The following is a 16,989-nucleotide window of genomic DNA, read 5'->3' on the forward strand; positions in this document are numbered from 1 at the left end:
AATGGCTCACTCCTGGTCCAATGTGTCGCAACCTGTGTCCAGGGCAGGAAGACGCGAGCATAGATCCATCAGTCGACATTTTTCAGCATTTTTAGGAGAATTGAGAGCACGTGTAGTAATAACTACAGCAGAGTGAGAATGGAGGGAGACTGTGGCATTGAGATTCACGTTTTGGGGGGAAAGGTGAGAAGAAAGAATATTCCACTGGAAGCAGAATTGTCTGTTTGGAATTTCTATCCTGTGTACACAGTGATGGCTTATGTAATCTGGATATGAGAAGGGAAGGAATTGCAGCCAGAAATATCAAAACAAGGTGTGATAGAGACAATCATTTCATTGGCATGGGAATATCATCAGCCTTTGAATCTCACAAGATTTTTTATTTCTCTTCTGTCCTGTCTGTTTTGAAAGGTTTCAAACATCAATGAGACTGAAGCACGCAGACCTCAATGAGAGTGTCCCAGTGAACCAACTGTGGGAAGACCTTTAACTGGCTATGCAGCCTGAAATAGCAACACCCCATTCGCAGCAGTGAGAGACAGAACACGTTACATGTGTGAGTGGTCTTTCAACGAATTGTCAAAGCCTGAGAGAAGTGGGGATTTCCACATGATGGAGAAACCGTGGAAATGTGGGGACAGTAGGAAAGAATTCAAATTCCCATCCTTGCTTGAAAGCCATCACCGCCGTCACACTGGGGAGAGACCGTTCACCTGCTTCGTGTGCAGGAAGGGGTTCATTGATTGGCCTTCCCTGCAGAGGCACCAGCCTGTCCACACCGGGGAGAGACTGTTCACCCGCTCTGTCTGTGGGAAGGGATTCAGTCAGTCATGCCATCTGTTCAGACACCAATCCAGTCACACTGAGAAGAGAACCTTTGGATTCTTTGTGGGTGTAACTTCTATTAGTATTCGAGAGGGACTACATTCATTGGTGAGTTGAGCATCTATTTAAGATAGATTACTAATTTGGAACATGCAGTGGAGTTGGGAGCTGTATATGTGTCATGCTTGGCTCTGTGAAGAAATCTACCCTGTGTAAAGATTGGCTCCAGTTTCTCCCTTCTCCATGAGGCTGCCAGGATGATAACATGGTGTGAAATATTGTATTATAGTCTCTTTACTAACCCACTTTCTATTTACTCATTCATAAGTCTTTTCTAACCTGCTCACAAGAGCTCTATATCTAATAATACTGCATTCCCGTTTCATTCATTCATAACCCCTTCCTTATATTGCAGCTTCATTCATTCATTCATTCATAAAACCGCGGTTTTGCAGTATATTTTACTATTAGAAGTAAGACTAAATTAAAACACCCTTTTCAAATCATTCCTGCTTTTTCACACCTTCAACCCTTACCGGCTCTTGCTATAAGCAGTGTTTAGGCTTATTTCTACATCCAAAGCTACTTCTGGATAACTGTCAACATAGTAACATATTCAGAACAATACCATCCACTGCCAACTTGTCTCCATGAAAGATTACAATATTAACTATCCCTTACCAACCATCTGTCACAGTTTCCCTGACTCGCAGCCACTGTCCCCTTTAAGAAACTGACTATCGAAACTGCGCTTCCATGAAATTGCAGGAATGAATGAAACTCATGCTGGCAAATACTAAACAAATCTCACAACCCAGCTGCAGTAAGCAGTTTAATATCCTTTATTCTTTTATTCAGTGCAGGTACAATGTCCAACTTATTTAGAGCATACAGGCCTAGTATTTTTACTAACATTTGCGAGCTTAAAAGACTAAAGGACTAGCACCTCTTAATTCTGCATGCAGATCACACAATCTCAATCCTATCGGGAGTAGCAGCCAGCGTTTGTGTATAATAGATAAAACAATGGAACATCATAGTGACAGAATGTTAATCTCTGTAAGAACTGTGTGTAAAGAGGCTGCTGTAAGGATGGTATTTCGGGATTCCATCACCACCTCAAACTTTTGCAACTTGCGGTTGCTGAATAAAGAGGCTATTTTTTTCACTCACTGATTTTGGTCACTATTTGAACACGATCCCACAACGGGTACAGAAAATGCTCGCCCAGTGCTGAAGGTTGGACAAGAAGGACAACTAAAGTTACTGATGGTGGCTGACAATCCAAGTGGTGCTTGTGAGAAATGCCCGGAGCTATTTGGAAATTGTCAGGATCTGGGTGACTCAATGATGTTGTGTACTCAGAGCCCAGGAACAAGTGGCAGGGTGGTGGGGGGAATGTGGACACAGGTTATGTCCCCACCATTGAGCTGGAGAGCACGGAAACTGACCTTTCTTCCAACATGGCCACGCTGATTAATTTGAAATTAATCTCATCCTATTTGCCAGAATTTGTACCATATATCTCTCATGTATCCATCCAAATGACTTTGAAATGTTGTAATTGTACCAGTCTCAACCACTCCCTCCGGTAGCTCATTCCATACATGCATTACCTTCTGCGTGAAAAGGTTACCCCTTAGACCCCCCTTCCCTTCTCACCTTAAACCTATGCACCCTAGTTTTGGACACCAAAGGGTCTGGTTCCATGCTGTACAGCTCTATGAATCTAGTGTAAGTGGCAATATTTTGGTGGTACACATTTGATGGGCCAAAGGGCCTTTTCTGTACTGCATGATGCTGTGATCAGAAAACTCCCGTAGGGTTCCAGAAAAAGCATGCCTCTCTGTGCCTCATGATTTTATAAACCTCTGCAAGGCCACCTCTCAACCTCCTTCAATGAAAAAGTCTCAGACTATCCACCTAGATGTATTCAGTTATGATCTGTTCAATGCTGGTGCAGGCTTGAAAGACCAAATGGCCTACTCCTGCTCCCAATTCTCTGACTGTGTCCAGGACAGCAAGAGACCATAAGACATAGGAGCAGAAATTAGGCCATTCAGCCCATCAGGTCTGTTCCATCATTTCTCAACCCCATCCTCCCACTTTCTCCCTGTAACCCTCGATCCCCTTGATACTCAAGAACGTCTCCATCTCAGTCTTAAATATCCTCACTGACTCCACAGCCTTCTGTGACAATGAATTCCACAGATTCACTGCTCTCTGGCTGAAGAAGTTTCTCCTTATCTCCAATCTAAAAGGTCTTCCCTTTACTCAGGCGACTGTTTATGTGGATTCTGCACAATCTCCCTATGTCTGCATGAGTTTCCTCTGGGTGCTCTGGTTTCCTCCCACAGACCAAAGATGTGCAAGTTAGGTGAATTGATCACGCTAAATTGCCCATAGGTGTAAATATGGGGGAATGGGTGGGTTACTCTTCGGAGGGTCGGTGTGGACTAGTTAGGCCAAAGGGCCTGTTTCCACACTGTAGGGAATCTAATCTAATCTACTCTCAGGCTGTGCCCACTGGTTCTAGTCTCTCCTTTGAACGGAAACATCTTCCTAACTTTCACTCTGTTCAGGCCATTCAGTATTCTGTATGTTTCAATTAGATCCCCCTGAGTGTGGGCCTTTTAATCAGCATGAACCAGACCCTTCAGGATGAGGTACAGCAGGGATTAGGTTCAGCAAAGTAAGAATGGAGGGAGAGTGTGGGATGGAGATTCACTTTAAATTAGAATTGATCAGATGTGGTGATAGGCTAAAGAGTGGTAGATGGAGTTTAATTTAGAGAAATGTGAGGCTTGTATTTTGGTCAAGCAATCCAGGCAGGACTGACACAGTTGAGGGGAATGTTGCAGAAGAAAGAGACCTTGGAATGCATGTTCATAGTTCCTTGAAAGTGGAGTTTATGGGTGAAAGCAAGAAAATAGTTTTAAGACCAATTTAGAACAGCTGGAGTCAGACAGCACAGAAACACACCCTTCAGTCCAACTAGTCCATGCTGACTAGTTCTCAAACTAAACTTGTCCCACCTGCCAGTTTTTGGCCCATGTCCTTCTAAATCTTTCATATACATGTAATTCTCCAAATGTCATTGTAACCATACCTGCATCCACCATTTCCTCTGGATGTTCATTCCACACACAAACCACTCTCAAAAACAAAATGCTCCTCATGTCTTTTTTTTAAAATACATTTGAAATCTTTTAAAAATCTTTCTCCTCTCATCTTAAGAATTTGCTCCCTAATCTTTAAACCCCCACCCTAAGGAAACAGCACCTGCCATTCACCTCATTTATACTCCTCATGGTTTTTTAAACTTGTTTCAGGTCACCTCTCAACCTCCTGTGCTCCAGTGAAAAAGTCTCAGCCATCCACCTGGATGTAAGTATATTCATATCCATTTATGATCTGTTCAATGCTGGTGCAGGCTTGAAAGACCAAATGACCTACTCCTGCTCCCAATTCTCCCACTGTGTCCAGGACAGCAAGAGACCATAAGACATAGGAGCAGAAATTAGACCCTTCAGCCCATCAGGTCCCTGTAACCCTCAATCTCCTTGATACTCAAGAACCTATCCAGCTCAGTCTTTAATATCCTCAGTGATCTGGCTTGCACAGCATTTGTTGGCAATGGATTCCATGGATTCACCACTCTCTGGCTGAAATTCCTCCTTATCTCTGTTCTGAAAGGTCTTCCCTTTATTCTAAGGCTGTGCCCTCGGGTCCTAGTCTCTCCGACCAATGGAAACATCTTCCCAATGTCCACTCAGTCCAGGCCGTTCAGGATTCTGTATGTTTTAGTTAGATCCTCTCTGAGTGTGGCCTGTTAATTAGCATGAACCAGACCCTTCAGGATGAGGTACAACAGGGATTATGTTCAACAAAGTGAGAATGGAGGGGGAGTGTGTCAGATGGAGATTTTCAGCTTCCAGCGAATAAGAGAGGAAAAAGAGTTCACTATCAATTAGAATTGATTGGATGGACCAATGGGCCGAGGACTGGCAGATGGAGTATAATTTAGAGATATGTGAGGCTTGAATTTTGATCCAGCAATCCAAACATGACCAACACACTTCAGGGGTGTGTTGCAGAACAAAGAGACATTGGAGTGCAGGTTCATAGTTCCTTGAAAGTGGAGTCGCAGGTAGATAGGCCAGTGAAGAAGGCATTTCCTATGCTTTCCTTCATTGATCAGAGCATTGAGTAAAGGAGTTGGGATATCATGTTGTGGCTGTACAATACATTGGTTAGCCCATTTTTGGAAAGTTGCATGTAATTCTGGTCTCTGTCCTATAGAAGAATGTTGTGAAATCTTGAAAGTGCTCAGAAAAGATTTACAAGGCGGTTACCAGATTTGGAGGGTTTGAGCTACAAGGAAAGGCATATAGGCCAGGGATAATTTTCCCTGGAGCATCGGGAGGCTGAGAGGTGACTTTATTGAAGTGTAAAGGGGCATGAATCGGGTGAATACCCAAAGTCTTTTTCCCAGGGTAGGGGAGTCCGAACTAGAGGGGCAGAGGTTTAAGGGGAAAGGGACCTGAGGGGCAACGTTTTCACACAGACAGTGGTGCGTGATGGAACGAGCTGCCAAAGGAAGTGGTGGAGACTAGCACAATGATCACATTTAAATAGCATCTGGATGGGTCCATGAATAGGAAGGGTTTAGAACCTGCGGCCTTCTAAGCCATTGTGTGTGGCCTTTTGAATGAATCCAAATTTTGCAGAACAAATCTTTTATGTTTTTTTCGTCCTTTATTATTTTTATTTTAATCTTAAAATGAATGTATTTAAAATACTAGAGAGTAAAAGAAAATTCAACGAAATAACCCTCACAGACTGACCGGGGCAATTAAAAATTTGGTAAGTCACAAGGGCTATTTCGACACCTGCTATGCTCATGATTTAGTTATAATGCAACTGTAGAATGTACCAAGTTAAAAATCACACAACACCAGGTTATTGTCCAACAGGTTTAATTGGAAGCACTAGCTTTCGGAGCGACGCTCCTTCATCAGGTGATTGTGGAGGGCTCGATCGTAACACAGAATTTATAGCAAAAATTTGCAGTGTGATGTAACTGAAATTATACATTGAAGAATTGATTGTCTGTTAAGCCTTTCATCTGTTAGAATACAGTCATAGTTTCACTTCTTTCATGTGTAAATCACAAAACCCTTTTTTTTAAAGTTGCATTCTCAGGTTAGCTGTTAACAATGGTGATAGCTAGACAATGTGTTGAAGGTGTTAGCCCCCTGTGTTCTCTGTCTATGACCTGATGTTTAGATTGATTCCAATCTAAAAAGTGAAATAACAGAGTTTTACATAAATTCATGCAGTTTTTGAGCTCAGAGTTCGACATGAATCTATGTGGTTTTTGAGCAAAGTGCAATGTAACTTTGTATCAAAAAAATTCACCACACACAATATATATGTGTGCATGTGGGTCTTTGTCTGTCTGTGTGTGTGTGTCGTACGTTATCTTCCCCGCCTGACTGGTGCCATTACTGCCCAAGGCTGGTTGGCGAGAGCCTGTGGGTATCCAGTACACCAGTGTTTATCAACTTATGACAACAGTGCACGTGGCTTTCCATTTGAAGTGAAATTTGAGAATAGTTACACAGTCTAACCGTATCAACATTTATTTTATTTTCGGATGAACATTTTTCCCAGTTAGCAAAGGTCATTGATGAACAGGAGGATTCTTGCAAATCATTTGAAGAATACGCAGCTGTTATAGACTTATTAATTGGAGAATGCAATGAAAGGTTCTCTGACTTTGAGAATCATGACATCACACTCAAATTAGCATTTCAATCTCACCTGGTTGATGTCTCCAAGGCTCCTAAAGAACTACAGATTGATCTTTCAGAAGATGACATTCTAAAGTACTTATTTGATGCTAAGAAAGATCCGATTGAAATTTGGAAAAATGCAATAGAATACCCATGCCTTTGGTAACATGCACGAAAAATGCTTTCTTGCTTTTCAACCACTTATTGCAGTGAATCTACATTCTCCTATTTAATCAAAATCAAGACGCCCTTAAGGTCACTAATGACGGATACCAATCTAGAGGATCAGCTAAAACTGTAGACCTCCATGCTGCAACCAAATATTCAAATGCTTTCCTACAAAAAGCAGTCACCAACAAAGTCATTAAAAGGTTAGTTAACTTTAGAATTAACATTTTTTCTTTTTTTTTAGTTAGTACATAGTAGTTAGATTTTTACAAAATTATGTGAATTTTGTTTCCGTGCTGCATGACTCTAATCGTCTTCGGTGAAAGCAGAAGTGTAGTTGTGAAGACTGGACTTTCAGAGCAGCTTCCTGTTTTGCCCTTCCTGCAAGCAGAAATTACAATGAAACGTTTCCTTCGTGAGACAGCAACTGAGTGAGTGAGTACATCTGGGATTTTGGTAGAAAGTGGGAATTCATTGCACTGTGGAGATGAAGCCCTACCCTATCCAGTCATTTCTGCTGGTGGTTGAGACGAGGCTGAGCAAGTCTGTAGCCTTAAAACTTGTCCTTTAAACGTTTAGACTAAAATGTAATGTTGAATTATAGGACACATTTGCTGCACACTAAAAAATAGACAGGCAAGGAGGCTCCGGGAAAAAAAAGGGGGTACCCATGTTATGCAGAAGATAAAAACATCTGTTCTCACCAAGTGATAACAGGATGCTCGAAGGCAATTAAGAACACTTGCCTTAACATCAGTGAATCTGTGTAAACAGGACACCGAGTGATAACATTCACGGCTGTTCCCTTGTGAAATTCACGACAGTGTTTGATTCTGACCCTGAAATGAAACTCGGTACTATCGAAAGCCTTGTAATTGACGGTCAGATCCTATCAATTATAACAGATTCTTATTACCCCTTGCAAGCTAGGCAGACACAGAGGGAAAAACATCTTTTCTGTTACAAGTCCCTGACTTGAGAGTTCAAAAGGACACAGAGAGAAAGAGAGAGAGAGACAGAGAGACCATTTTATCGCTGGGACTGCTGAAGCCAGTAGAAAATTAACTCTTTGTGCTTACTTGCTATGGATTGAATTTAATTGTATGTTCGAGACTTTGATAATTTTGAGTAGCCATTACTGGTTATGAAATGCAAACTCTGTAAAAGGTAATATTGATGAAGCTTTAACTTACTTGCTGTTCTTGCACACCACTCTAAAACTTCACAGACTGCCCCACTGTCAATTCTAACTAATCAGATCTTATGTCTTATTTGAATTTGAATCACAACCCTGAAAAGAAAGCATGTTTAATTTGAGACTAATGAATCAGTTTAAATGCAACTTTACGGGAACATTTCAGCCTCAGGTACAAAATGATTCAGGGCTTAAGATAAAAAGCAAGAGTCTGCTCCCAACTTAAAATTGTTCTAAACCTAACATTGAAGAGATTCTGACACAATCTGTCAGCAAGTCATTTTATGGTCAAATGTTTGCCCTCCTTGCTAAGAAGCCATTTTGTAAAACCAGTGTATCAGATATGTGAGCGAGGAGCAGTAAAATCGACGTTTCGGGCAAACGCCCTTCATCAGGAATAAATTGCTTTTAATTGCTTTTATTCCTGATGAAGGGCTTTTGCCCAAAACGTCGATTTCAAAGCTCCTTGGATGCTGCCTGAACTGCTGTGCTCTTCCAGCACCACTAATCCAGAATCTGGTTTCCAGCATCTGCAGTCATTGTTTTTACCTAGATATGTGAGCTATGCAAGGTTACCTTATGACATCTCCCACTTAATTTAGACTGGTACTACTTTATAGGAATTTATCTCACCAGCAGATACCTAACTCGGCTGGATTTGTTTTTCCCACCTGACGGATAGCTCAAGGTCTGTAGGAGTGATCACAGTGCGCACAGATCTGTCAATTCACTTTTCTTCCTTATGAATTATTGTCTTTTACTGTTATCTGTCTAATTAAGAACATGCAGTGCTTTTTGTAAACTTTTTGTATAAATGAAGCCTGTTTGAGACAGTACAGCAGAGTAGCCTGCCAGGGGTCTTGAACAGCTGATATCCTACTCTCCTGGGTTATTAGAACCCAGTTAGTTTAGCTTCTCAGTAACAGTGTTATGCTTTAAGTGACTAAAATTAAAATAAACTGTCTGTAAGAGGTTTTTTTTATTTCAGACTTCCAAAGAGTACGATCTCCGGGACAAACCAAGAGAGGCTTACAGGTTCAGTTCACAAGGGATTCCCAGGGCCGTCTCAAATCTGTACTTTAACAACCTTATTGAAGTTTATAAGGGGCATGGATAGGCTGAATACCTAAGGTCTTTTCCACAGGGTACGGGAGTCCAGAGCGAGAGAGGCACAGGTTTAAGGAGGGAAAGGGACCTGAGAGGCAACCTTTTCATACAGAGGGTGTTGCATGTCTGGAAAGAGCTGCCAAAGGAAGTGGTGGAGGCAGGTACAATGACAACATTTAAAAGGCACCTGGATGGGTACATGAAGAGAGGGATATGGGCTAAATGCTGACAAAAGGAACTCTATTAATTTGGGATATCTGGTCAGCACGACGAGTTGGACGCAACGGTTTGTTTCCACGCTGGATGACTCTATCGTCTTCGGTGAAAGCAGAAGTGTGGCTGTGAACACCGGACTTTGAGAGCAGCTTTCCAAGGTGTTTTGCCCTTACTGGAAGCAGAATAAGTTGCAATGAAATCTTTAATTTGTGAGACAGCAACTGAGTGAGTACATCCAGGATTTTGGTGGAAAGTGGGAATTCATTGCACTGTGGGGATGAAGCACTACTCTATCCAGTCATTTCTGGTGGATTAGACTAGGCCTCAAGATTAGGGGGAGTAGATTTAGGACAGAGATGAGGAGGAACTGATTTTCCTGGAAACTAGTGAATCTATTGAATTCTCTGCCTGAGGAAGTTGTAGAGGCAGCTTCATTAAGTATATTCAAGACACAGTTGGATGGATTTTTGCATGGTTGGGACAATGCAGGGAGGAAGAGCTGAGATGATGCAGCTTATCTATGTCTCTCTGTAACCTACAACATCCTTCGTCACTATCCACAACTCCACCGACCTTAGTGTCATCTGTCAATCCTGAGCTGGGACTCCCAAGTCCTTCTGTGTTTCACATTTCCGAAGCCTTTCCCATTTTGAAAATAGTCTCTGCTTCTGGTCTTCCCACAAAATGCATAACCTCAGACTCTACCACATTGAATTCCATCTGCCCCTTCTCTGGCCATTCTCCTGGCCTGTCCAAGCCTTCCCAGCATGGACCCCTTCCGGAACTCCACCTGCCCCATCCTGAAAAAGACCCTTTGTGCCAAATCTCTGCCTCCTGAGAATCAGCCAATCCTCTGTCCGTGCCAGTACCTTACCCCAAACACCAGGGACTCTTATTTAGCAGCCTCCTGAAAAGCACCTTGTCAAAGGCCTTCTGGAAATCTAAACCGCTCATGTCCACTGGCTCTCCTTTTGCCTAACGTACCCATTACCTGCTCAAAGAATCCAAATAGATTTGTCAGACATGACCTCCTCTTGTCAAAGTCGTGCAGACTCAGTCCTGTTTTACCATGCACCTCGAAATACTGCACACTCTCACCCTTCATAATGCCTGTTAAGTTTACCCATTTTACCATTTATAAGCTGTTCTGTTCAGTAAAATATAATCAAGTTTAAATATTTAATACGTACACTGTCTTTGCCCCTCGACACATTTTATCCTTCTGAAGAAGTCCTTTCAAAAGTATTAGCACAAGGTATGAAACTGACTGTGTGACTGCATCAAATAAAGACGTTAGAAAGAATGAGAAAGGAGTGGCGAAATAAGAAGGGCTAATGCCCGAAACGTCGATTCTCCTGTTCCTTGGATGCTGCCTGACCTGCTGCGCTTTTCCAGCAACACATTTCCATCTCTGATCTCCAGCATCTGCAGACCTCACTTTCTCCTGGCGAAATATCTACCCATGCAATGGTCAAGAAGGCACAACAACACCTTTTCTTCCTCAGGGGGCTTAAGAAATTCAGCATGTCTATAAGGGCCCTCACCAACATTTACAGATGCACCACAGAAAGCATTGTATTTAGGTGCATCACTGGTGCAGCACAGTCCATCATGGAAGCCGACCTCCCATCCATGGAATCCACCTTCATTTCTCATTGTCATGGAAAAGCTGGCAACATCATCAAAGTCCCCTCCCACCCCGGTAATGATCTCCTATACCCTCTTCTGTCAGGAAGAAGATACAGAAGCTTGAACACAAACACCAACAGGTTCAAGAATAGCTTCTTCCCTGCCATTATTAGACTGCTGAATGGAGCTCTAAAATTTGAAAACTAATGTTGACCTTGCTTTTGTGCATCTCCTGTGCGGTCGTAACCCTGTGTACCTCGTTCTGTCTAAGCACAGTATGACCTGCATGTCCTTGTTTTCTAGGATCTGACTGTCCTGCTCACAAATCGAAACGTTTGACTGTACTTACGTACAAAGAACAGTACAGGCTCTTTGGCACTTGATGTAGTGCTGGCCTTTTATCCTACTCTAAGATCAGACTAACTGACAGGTTTCATGTGCCTATCCAAGAGTTGCTTAAAATGACCCTAATGTATGTGACTCCACTACCTCTGCTGACAGTGCATTCCATGCACCCACCACTAACTGAGTAAAGAACCTATCCTGACATCTCCCCTAAACCTTCCTCCAAATATCATAAAACTATGCCCCCTCATAATAGGCATTTCTGGCAAGGCTATCCATTCTATCTATGCTTCTCAACATCTGTATATCTCTATCAAGACAACTCTCACCCTTCTTCGCTTCAATGAGAAAAGCCCTAACTCCCTCAACCTTTCTTCATAAGACATGCCCTCCAGCCCAGGCAGGGCCCTAGTAAATCTCCTCTGCACCCTCTCTAAGATTCCACATCCTTCCTACAATGAGGCAACCAGAACTGAACAGAATATTCCAAGTGTGGTCTAACATAGAGCTACAGAATAGGCTCTTAAACCGAGTCCCCCTGCAAATGAAAGCAAACACACCCTACGCCTTCTTAACAACCTTATCAACTTGCATGGCAACTTTGTGGGATCTGCAGACATGGACCCCAACATCCCTCTGTTCCTCCACACTGCCAAGAATCCTGCCTTTAACCCCGTCCTCTGGATTCAAATTCAACCTTCCAAAGTGGATGACTTCACACCTTTCCACGTTGAACTCCATCAGCCCAGTTCTGCATCTTGTCAATGTCTCGTTGCAAACTACAACAGCCCTCCACACTATCCACAACTCCACCAACTGAATGTGGTACATGTGGCAATAAATCAAATCAACAAGCTCTTACAAAGAGCTCTTAGAGGGAATCTGACCCCTGACCAGCACCCTGTTTCTCATGCAGATTCAATATTCTCGCATCTGTCCTGATGGCAGATCAAGAAGTCATCCTTTTTGCCAGACAAATAAATGTGTCAAGCTGAGGAAACAAAGCCTGTCAATGTCATTAATAAACACAGATCGAGAGCAACCGTTTCCAGAGTCTGTACCTTTCCTTGGATTGACTTGCTTTCCCTCCAGCTCCGACAAATCAACAATTGAACCCCAGGATGAGAAAAGAAATGGAAAAGGAGGGGAGGGTGAGAAAGGAGAGTGTTGTCCTCACAGTTGTTAGACAGAGGAAGGAAGTTGCAGTCTGGGATGAAGCTCAATCTTCATTCAGAGAGAGACAGGAGCAGCAACAGCTTCAGAAGCTCAGGGTCCATCTTCTGCATGGGGGGCTCTGATTGGCAGGAGGACCAGTCTTCTTCCGGTCCTCCAGGGTTGACCAAAGATTGGTCTCCCCGTTTGTCAGAACAATGGGTGGTTGGGGGGGAGCAGGGGAGAGTGAGGAAGAGGTGAGTTACTCGCTACAGCATTCCTGGTCTGTAACATGCTCTTGTAGCCATTCTGTATATGTGGTTAGTCCAGTTGAGTTTCTGATCAATGGTAAACCCCAAGCATGTTGATAGTGGGATATTTAGTGACCGTAAAACTGTTGAATATCACGGGCCAGTGGTCAGATTATCTCTTTTGGAGATGAGTTATTGTGATGGATGAAGGTCGTTGATGAAGATGATTGGGCCTTGGACACTATCCTATGAACTCCTGTAGACACATCCTGGACCAGAGATGACTGACCTCCAACAACCACAGCCATCTTTCTATGTACTCGGTACGACTTAACAATTAAGATACACAAACAATATTTCAAAACTAATTGAAGGACGAGGTATGAGATGCCCCTCTTCTGGTGTCTCCAGTGAATGTGTCTAGAACAGAAAAACTATCTGACGAGTGTTGACTTTCATCAACCTTTTTGATCTTGGCAGTTTCCTTTCTCTCCAACATTTGTTTCACATTAGCAAGTTGAATTCTACTCCATTTTTCAGGAAAATGTTTTACAGAATGTAACATTTTTAATATCTGTGTAACATTCCATGGGAAAACTAGTCCGCCAGTTGTGGAGAATTTCTCTGAAAATGCCTTGCTTTCACAAGACCCAGTATTCCCAAAATTAAAATACTTTTAACAGCCCCTTTATATTTTCCAGAATTCCCAGAATAGGGGGCATATGCCACTTTTACCAACACAAATCTCCTGAAACTGGGTGCACTAAAAAAAAACCAGCAGCAAGATTATTAGTAAAAAGATTGGTTTCAGTCATAGAGCTATAGACTTATAGAGTCACACTGCATGGAAACAGACCATCCATGCTGAGCAGATGTCTCAATCTGACCCAGTCCCAAGTTCCAGCATTTGCCCCATATCCCTCTAAACCTGAAGTATTCACCCAGACACCTTTTAAATTTTGTAATTGTATCCACCTCCACCACTTCATCTGGCAGCTCATTCCATACATGCACCACCTTCTGCATGAAACGTTTTGCCTTAAGTCCCTTTTAAATCTTGCCCTTCTCACCTTAAACCTATGTCTTCTAGTTTTCTACTCCCCCACTCTGGGGAAAAAGACTTAGGTTATCCGCCCTATCCATGTCCCTCATGACTTTATAAACCTCGATAAGGTCACCCCTCAGACTCTGATGCTCCAGGGTAAAGAAAATAGCCCCAGCTCTCTCTCTCTCAGTCTGTGTAACTAGTTAAAGTTCCTTCCCATAGTCAGCTCACTAATGGGTGGCATGGTGGCTCAGTGGTTAGCACTGCTGCCACACAGCGCCAGGGTCCCAGGTCTGATTCCAGCCTCGGGCAACTGTCTGTGTGGTGTTTGCACATTCTCCCCATGTCTGTGTGGGTTTCCTCTGAGTGCTCCGGTTTCCTCCCACAGTCCAAAGATGTACAGGCCAAGTGATTTGGCCATGCTAAATTGCCCGTAGTGTTAGGTGCATTAGTCAGAGGGAAAAGGATTACTCTTTGGAGGGTCGGTGTGGACTTGTTTGGCCAAAGGGTCTGTTTCCACACTGTAGGGAATCTAATCTAATCTGATACACTCTCTCACAGTCTGTGTAACGGTTAAAGCTCAGTTCACTGTTGTGTTCCTGTCTATCTAGTCATACTGATGTCCAGTACCTTTTGAAGTAGGTAGAATAGATTTCTCCTTCCAGATTCAAACCCCCAATGATATTGAGTGACCCTGTCAGATCTTGTTATGGAATTTCTTCCGAGATTTCTGGTCTGCAGATCCTCCCCTTCTGATACCCTGTAAACAAAGTTCAAAGAAGTCATCACTGTCTGTACTGAATAGAAATTCTGATTATATTGTATGTGTCTGTGTGTTTAAAGTACTAACCCAGTAACATACCATAGGTATTATTGATTTAAAATACACAGGAGACGTGAGGAAGGAGGTGTCAGGACCTGGAGCTTTCTGACAGGGTGTTGCAAGATTACTTACAGTGTGGAAACAGGCCCTTCGGCCCAACAAGTCCACACCGACCCGCTGAAGCGTATACCACCCAGACCCATACTCCTACATTTACCTCTTTACCTAACACTACGGCCAATTTAGCATGGTCAATTCACCTAACCTGCACATTTTTGGATTGTGGGAGGAAACCGGAGGAAACTCACGCAGACACGGGGAGAATGTGCAAACTCCACACAGAGAGTCGCCTGAGGCGGGAATTGAACCCGGGTCTCTGGCGCTGTGAGGCAGCAGTGCTAACCACTGTGCCACCGTGCCGCCCACGGTAGCAGTGAAAATATTTCAAAATGAAGTGGATGGTCAGAGAGTTGTACAGAATCAGAGAGTTGTACAGAAACTATACCTTCAGTCCATCTCGTCCATGCTGACCAGATATCCTAAATTAATCTACCCCATTTGCCAGCATGTGGCCCATATCCCTCTAAACCCTACCCATTCACATACACATACAGATGCCTCTTAAATGTTGTAGTTGTACCAGCCTCCACTACTTCTTCTAGCAGCTCATTCCACACACGCGTCACCCTCTGTGTGAAAATGTACAAATCTATGCCTTCCTCACCTCCCGCCTCCCCACTGTTTTACCTGTACTGACACCTTTGGGAATCCCTGGACTTGGACAGTAAGGTCCCTTTGTTGCTCAGCACTCTGTAGGAACCTACTATTTATTGGGTATTTCCTTCCTTATTAAATTTCCCAGAATGCCCGGAGATTAAATTCCATCGCTTGGCCCCACTTACCAGCTAATCGATCTCAGAGTGTAGCTGGAGACCATCCTCCTCACTATCAACACCACCTTTACAGCATTTACTCCTGGACTTGGGGGGAGCAGTGTCTCTGGTTGAGCAGTGGGAATTGTGTGTGAGTGTGTGTGTCAGGTGGGGGGAGGACACTTTCTGAGCTCCCTTTTCTTCATTTTTTTATTCCCCCAAGTCAATGCAGTTTGAATTTTTTAAGACAAAAAAAGCACAGGGTTTAATTTTAACTGCACACACTGCCTGAAACTGTGTCCTCCCCTCCAACGCCTGAGAGTAAAACACTGTACTTCCCCTCCCCCTCCCCTATGGGTAACACAGTGTAGTGGGACTGGTAAGTGTTGTTATTTTGTGAAATTTCTCCTCTGCACAGCCACGGGTGAACAGTCTGTTGTGCTTTGTGCGAGATCAGGCTAGCAGCTTTTAAATCTTTATGCTATGCAGCACAAACAAACTGTAGATCAGCCAATCATATTTCGAGAGTAGTACTTCCAGCTCTGGTAATCCTAGATTAGATTAGATTACATTACAGCGTGGAAACAGGCCCTTCGGCCCAACAAGTCCACACCGACCCGCCGAAACGCAAGCCACCCATGCCCCTACAGTTACCCCTTACCTAACACTTCGGGCAATTTAGCATGGCCAATTCACCTGACCTGCACATCTTTGGACTCTGGGAGGAAACCGGAGCACCTGGAGGAAACCCACGCAGACACGGGGAGAACGTGCAAACTCCACACAGTCAGTCGCCTGAGGCAGGAATTGAACCCGGGTCTTAGGCGCTGTGAGGCAGCAGTGCTAACCACTGTGCCACCGTGCCGCCCATGCGTAACAACTTGGACAGTAAGTTGGGTCCTGTTGGGTCAACAGAGAGAGAGGGAGAGGATGTCACATCTAAAGAGTAGACAGAAGAGTTGTTACGCTTGTTCAGTCAGTTGAGTTGGTTCTGCACTCAGATGAGACTGGATGCTGCTTCTCATGGATCATAATTAAACACTACAATGGAACACCTTAAATTCAAGTAATGTTGAAAGAGCAAATCGAGTGAATAAATGGAAAACTGCTTAAAGATTAGTTCCTAGTCTTTTACTTCACCAATTAGAAGTTGCTGGTTTTACAGCTCTTGTAATCATAGGATCCCCACAGTGTGGGAGCAGGCCATTCGGCCCATTGAGTCCACACTGACCCTCCGAACAGCATCCCACCCAGACTCAAAACTTTCCACTGCATGTGTGTAGAGAAGGAGATGCTGGGAGTGGCTGGGATGCTTTCACCACCAGCCCCTACCTCCAAGACACAAACATCCCATTCCGTCCACCACCCACAGTGCCCCCGCCCATTCACCCACAGCACCACCGTCCATTCCCCACCCCCAACCACAGCTTCCCCCTATTCATTCCACCACCGCCACCCAAAGTGCCCCATCCATACATTCCTCGCAACCCATAGCGCCATCTGATTTCTCCCCACCCACAGTGCCCCCATCCATTCCACCCACCACCCACAGCAGCCCCGTCC

At 43.7% G+C, this 16,989-nt stretch overlaps 2 protein-coding genes across 3 annotated transcripts in view; one reads left to right on the top strand and one right to left on the bottom strand.

Annotated features, from left to right (window-relative positions):
• Positions 1 to 5,884: 5,884 nt before the first annotated feature.
• The window catches only part of LOC122543549 (uncharacterized), a 178,136-nt gene continuing 167,031 nt past the window's right edge, over positions 5,885 to 16,989 (bottom strand). Inside the window, exons 1-3 of one of the 2 annotated variants that reach the window (XR_015751531.1) lie at positions 15,457 to 15,539; positions 14,362 to 14,491; positions 5,885 to 7,172 (exon numbers count right to left, since the gene is read on the bottom strand). The gene's annotated coding sequence lies outside the window, so the exon portion shown is untranslated. Of the gene's footprint in view, positions 7,173 to 14,361; positions 14,492 to 15,456; positions 15,540 to 16,989 lie in introns of those variants that run through there. The other variant, XR_015751530.1, reaches the window with a different exon arrangement.
• LOC148144622 (uncharacterized) overlaps positions 6,898 to 16,989 on the top strand; it is a 36,980-nt gene continuing 26,888 nt past the window's right edge. Inside the window, exons 1-3 of the mRNA XM_087974966.1 lie at positions 6,898 to 6,994; positions 7,121 to 7,226; positions 8,975 to 9,534. The gene's annotated coding sequence lies outside the window, so the exon portion shown is untranslated. The remainder of the gene's footprint in view (positions 6,995 to 7,120; positions 7,227 to 8,974; positions 9,535 to 16,989) is intronic.

The sequence above is a fragment of the Chiloscyllium plagiosum genome, unplaced genomic scaffold (genome assembly GCF_037043375.1).
Source record: "Chiloscyllium plagiosum isolate Xiang-an unplaced genomic scaffold, Cpla_swu_hap1 HiC_scaffold_27, whole genome shotgun sequence".
NCBI lineage: Eukaryota > Metazoa > Chordata > Chondrichthyes > Orectolobiformes > Hemiscylliidae > Chiloscyllium > Chiloscyllium plagiosum.